The sequence below is a fragment of the Engraulis encrasicolus genome, chromosome 5 (assembly GCF_034702125.1).
Source record: "Engraulis encrasicolus isolate BLACKSEA-1 chromosome 5, IST_EnEncr_1.0, whole genome shotgun sequence".
In the NCBI taxonomy this organism is placed as follows: domain Eukaryota; kingdom Metazoa; phylum Chordata; class Actinopteri; order Clupeiformes; family Engraulidae; genus Engraulis; species Engraulis encrasicolus.
The window spans coordinates 21,130,752-21,135,751 of NC_085861.1; the positions used below are offsets into that span (position 1 = coordinate 21,130,752).

The following is a 5,000-nucleotide window of genomic DNA, read 5'->3' on the forward strand; positions in this document are numbered from 1 at the left end:
GAAATTATTCGACCAAGTTTAATATTATGCAAATGAGGAGCAAATGTTGCCTGTGGCAGCCAATCAAGTCAACAAAATAACTGTTTCGTACCACTTCATTCGCCGTGGCAACCTGATGACAGTTGAGCTGTCAGAATGGAACACTGAGTTTCGCCTCTCTTTGGGTACATCCCAATATGTGACCTTGCCTCCTCCACTTGCCTCCTCCACTTGCTTCTCGTCATGATGACATCACTGACAACAGCATTATATTTCAATATCTTGCAAAAGCTCAATTGTAAAGTCTTTTTCTCATTTGCAATTGGGATGGTGAATGAAAAACAGTCCCTCAAAAGTTGTTGTGGCGAGGCTGACAGCTGGGACACTTTATAGTTTTCTCCACGGAGGAGGGGCCAGGAGGCGGGACGAGGAGACAAGCACAAGTGGAGGAGGCAAGGACACATATTGGGATGCACTCTTTGCCTAGCTGGTATCGCCTGCTATGTGTCCCTAGCGTTAGCCATCTCTCACAGCCTGCTCCTGTTGCCTTTGGCTAGAGCTCTGTGTGCTAATTACCAAAGTCAGCTCGGAGGACCGTAGTTTATGGAGCTCTCTCTTTCTCTCTGTAGGGTGGCGTGTGTACGTGTGTGCGTGCGTGCGTGTGTGTGTGTGTGTGTGTGTGTGTGTGTGTGTGTGTGTGTGTGTGTGTGTGTGTGAATGGTTCACACCGTTCTTTGTCTTAATTCCTGTAGCTCAGTATTAAAATAGATAGATGAAACTGTGCATATATGCGTACGTGCGTGTGTATGTGTGTGTGTGTGTGTGTGTGTGTGTGTGTGTGTGTGTGTGTGTGTGTGTGTGTGTGTGTGTGTGTGTGTGTGTGTGTGTGTGTGTGTGTGTGTGTGTGTGAAGGGAGGTGGTGTCTGCTTGGTGGACATGTTATAGGTTGAGGGTATCCTCTTGAGTTGAGCTTCTGTCAATATCTGGTTGTGTGTGTGTGTGTGTGTGTGTGCGTGCGTACGTACGTGTGTGCTTGCTTGCGTGTGTGCGTGCGTGCGTGCGTGTGTGCATGCGTGCGTGCATGCGTGTGTGTGTTTGTGTGCGTGTGTGTGTAGGAGGTGGTGTGTGTGATGTGCTGGTATTGACTTTTCTCCGCCTTGTGGATTTTGATTTTTTTTCTCCTCCCACGCCTTACCCATCCCTCCACCCTTTCTTCCTCCATCTCTTTCCCCCTCTTACACTCCTCTCCTCCTCTCCTCCTCTCCCCTTTCCATTTACACTCTTCATTTCTCCTCTCTGTCCATCCTCTCCACATCTCTTCTCCTCACCTTGCTTTTTCTCTCCACCTCTTTCTCCTTTCTCCTTTCCTCCTCTCTCCATCCCTCCCTCTATCCCTATCTTGTCAACCCCCATTTTCTTTATCCCCTCTGTGGCTTGTATCTCTCTTTCAGTTTTTTTCTCCTTCTCTTATCTCTGCCTCATTTACTCTGTTACTATGGGGTTATCCCCTTTATCATACTCCTCCTCTCTCCCTCTCTCTCTCTCTCTCTCTGTCTCTCTCTCTCTCTCAAAAACACACACATGCATGCACGTGCACGCACACACACACACACACACACACACACACACACACACACACACACACACACACACACACACACACACACACACACACACACCGGCTTTCCCAACGGCACACAATGTCCCATATCAACCAATTAGATGCAGCGGAATGGTTTATTAGTCTGTGATTGGCTGAAAAGCCTATTCATTAGTTTGCTGTCTGGAGAGAATCTCGCTTGGAGTTGGAGTCCGACCTTAGAGCCATTCGGCTTTTGATGTACTGTACTCAAGCTCCTGGGTTAATGTCCGAGCAGCTTTTTATTCAAATTCACGCATCAAGTTTGAGCATTATAGCTCGCAGTTATATTTAATGATGTTTGATGTGTCTTGAAGTCAGGAGTAATAGCTAATTAAGGTACACCATGCTCTCCCGCGTGGCGAGTCTCCAGTTGAATGAAGCGTTGAATGAAAAGGTGGATCGCACACCGGTTCTTCTTGTCTTTGTAATTTTTTAAATTATTATTATTATTATTATTTAATATTTTTAGATAGCAACAGAAAAACATGTAAATGTAATGCTTTGTAAAAATAGAATTACAAAGAAAAGAGGAACCTTAGTTCAATCCTCCTTTTCATTCTACACTGTGAAGTCAGGAACCCAAGCAAGTGCCGGAGGCTAGTATTGTGTTATTGACAATTAAAGTCATCTGCATGCAACACAGTATGTTTTCAGTAGTGTGGAATGTGAGCTGAGAGATTCTGGATAGGCCTGGATATTTCTATGAGCTGTTCTGAACTGTGCGGTATAATAGATCTATTACAAAGAATTAGTTGACCCGTCAGGTGACAATTATTGCATGGTTGGCTATTGTGTCTAGAAAATTATTATAAAACAATTATCCCTAATAGTCGTTAAAAATGATGCCATTGCTGTTGACGGCTTTTGTGATGACATTAAGAGAGTACACACAGAGATGATAGCGGAAATTCAATGGCTCTGAACACACACATAGTTGCATATGTGCACGAGTGCATGCACACACATATGCGCATATGCACACACACGCACACACACGCACGCACGCGCACACACACACACACACACACACACACACACACACACACACACACACACACACACACACACACACACACACACACACACACACACACACACACACACACATACATACACACATACACACACACACACACACACACACACACACACAACCACCACCACCACTTCTCTCACTACCCACCTCTCCTCTTCTCTCTCATCTTCTTTTCCCTTGCCCTCTCCTTTTTCTCTGGTATAGCAATGCCATCTTTTCCCCTCCTCCTGTCATCCCTTTTGTAAAACAATGTTCCACACACCACAGCCCATGTCTAGCCCACATGTCTCACCAGCACCAGTCTCGCCAGTGATAGGCTGATACGCCACACTGACCCGCCTAATTGGCTGAGCCTTCCATCTGTGTTGCATCATGGGAATTGTAGGCATTTACAGTCTAAGCAGCCAGACAAGCACAATAAAAGCACATTTAAATAATAAAAGTGACACATACACACACACACACACACACACACACACACACACACACACACACACACACACACACACACACACACACACACACACACACACACACACACACACACACACACACACACACACACACACACACACATTGCTTGGTTTGGCTCATAAAATGCAATGTCTGTATGTGGTCTGAGGTCTGTGGATGAATTCTGGGGCATAGCATAGCTGATGGTGATCTTGTGTGTGTGTGTGTGTATGTGTGTGCGCGTGTGTGTGTGTGTGTGTGTGTGTGTGTGTGTGTGTGTGCGCGCGCGTGCGTGCGTGCATGCGTGCGTGCGTGCGTGCGTGCGTACGTGCGTGTGTGTGTGCGCGTGACAGGAGATAGATAATACCTGTACCATAGACATACTGTAGCTTGGTGCTATTTTGAGTGATCATGGGGGTGGTCTGATGCAGGGTATTGACTGGGTGGAGCACGGATGGTATGGAGAGACCATCAAAGCAGAGAACAGAACGATTAGTACGGGCAAGGAATGCACAATTTCGTTGTGCTTGTCACAATGACAAATAAAAGATATTTTATTGTATTGTATTGTATTGTCTTGTATTGTATTGTATTGTATCGGAACATCTGTACAATCCAAATTTTGCCAGTGTCTGACTGTAAGGCCTCTGTCTGTGTAGACAGCCTGTGTCTATGGCGTCTGTGTCTGTGCAGCTGATGCTCAGTCTGATGATGAGGCCAATACAGGATATTGACTGGGCTAGCTCACCCACTGGATGGGATGTAGAGGGTGGGTGGGATGGAGAGATTACAGCGGGGGGAGGAGGGGAGAGAGAGAAAGAGAGGGGGGGGGGGAGAGATTTAAAATGTGTGTAAATGTTTTATTTAACACCATTTACCCATCATACATTATCACAATACAGCAACTTAGAGAGAGAGAGAGAGAGAGAGAGAGAGAGAGAGAGAGAGAGAGAGCAAGAGAGAGAGAGAGAGAGAGAGAAAAGAGGGAGGAGGTTATCAGGACAGAGCATCAGAGGAGGAGGAAAAGAAAAAGGGAGGTAAGGAGGGTATCGGGTCAAGGCATCAGCTATCGATACGAGTGCAGGCGGGTTAAGGACCACACGCAGAGAAGAGAATAAAGAGGTTATCGGAAGGGAGAAGAGGCTAAACCCTGGCTGATGTGGAGACGCACGCACGCATGTACACACACACACACACACACACACACACACACACACACACACACACACACACACACACACACACACACACACACACACACACACACACACACACACACACACACACACACACACACACTCTCTCTCTCTCTCACGCACACACACACACACACACACACACACACACACACACACACACACACACACACACACACACACACACACACACACACACACACCTCCACCCCCTACCATACTGTATACACAGTTAGCCAGGGACAATGGATGGATTTAAGGAATGAAATATAGAGCCAGGGATCAGAGAGGATCAGTCCAAATTGATTTCTCTGAGTGAGATGAGAGAGAAAGCTATAGGTTAACAGATTCACAGTTATACAGCTACAGCAAGAGAAAAAGCGAGATTTGTTTTTTCAAAACGTAGGGCTAGCATAGAAAAGCCACGAGTACAGTTGCCATGGATGCACAAATTGTGATGCATTATTTGTTTTTTCGAAAAACAGTTTGTATGTCATGGTACATGTGACATGGCCCATATTTGTAACGGTGTATTCATAATATTCTATATCCCATAATATGCACCGAATGTCTGATGCAGTCTTTGCAGTTCCATTCGTGAAGAGGCCTGAATAAATAAATGGGTCAGTGACGTTTCAGCCCCAGCACTCGTCAGGGCAGCGCAACGACAGCCAGTGCCACTATTGTATGGATG

General features: G+C 46.0%; 1 protein-coding gene across 1 annotated transcript in view; it reads left to right on the forward strand.

The window, feature by feature from the left end:
• The window catches only part of cdk14 (cyclin dependent kinase 14), a 270,580-nt gene that overhangs the window by 136,883 nt on the left and 128,697 nt on the right, over positions 1-5,000 (forward strand). The gene's annotated exons all lie outside the window — the stretch shown is intronic.